Source organism: Mizuhopecten yessoensis, unplaced genomic scaffold, assembly GCF_002113885.1.
Source record: "Mizuhopecten yessoensis strain PY_sf001 unplaced genomic scaffold, ASM211388v2 scaffold10979, whole genome shotgun sequence".
In the NCBI taxonomy this organism is placed as follows: Eukaryota; Metazoa; Mollusca; class Bivalvia; order Pectinida; family Pectinidae; genus Mizuhopecten; species Mizuhopecten yessoensis.
The window spans coordinates 1,465,318-1,466,108 of NW_018408817.1; positions in this window are offsets into that span (position 1 = coordinate 1,465,318).

The window sequence follows — 791 nt, forward strand, 5'->3', positions numbered from 1 at the left end:
TATGGCACAGTGGACACAGACAATCAATGTGGGTTTTTTTTATGAAAATATCAATTTGGGGCACGTTCGGCCCCTTTTGCCGGGGCACATTCGGCCACCCCGAATGCAACTGTTATTGTGCCAAGTGACGTCACTATTGATAACGTCACCCAATTGACCACAAAAATAATATTTTTACGTCGCAAAAATTAAGTATTTTTTTCTTTGTATTCACTGATTTGTTCTGGACTTATTTTCCAACAGAATTCGGCAACCCCATGTCGGGGCTTACACATGGTAAAGGGGCTAGCTCCGCGCCTGGGAGTAAACCGTATTTATTTTTTTGAATTGTGTTATCTTGCTATTTTCGGGTGGGCGGAAAGACTTTCCGAGACATTTTTTTTATATCGTCTACTATTGCCTGCTAGTTTATTTCAATCGCTTCTAACTGAATACATTCAAACACGGTACTGTTGACTAGAATCCCGTCAGAGTATCCCAAGCAATATTTTGGTCAAGTGAAGTAGAGGTACCAAGATCAGGGGCGTTTCTAGGAAATTTGAAAGATGGGGCGTAGAATCAATTCTTTCGCCGAGCGGAGCGAGGTTAAAAAATTGGACCTTTTTTTTGCTAAAAAACATAAAATAATTGGGAAAAGCACTAATGTAACGGTTCCTGACTTGGAGCATGTATATTTAATAGTTAAAGTGTCAGGGTGTTTATGTGTTTAATTAATGAATATGATAAAATGCCATATTCAATACAATATTAGCAGATTAGGTTAGTTTTTTTGTGGGGTTTTTTTTTGAAAA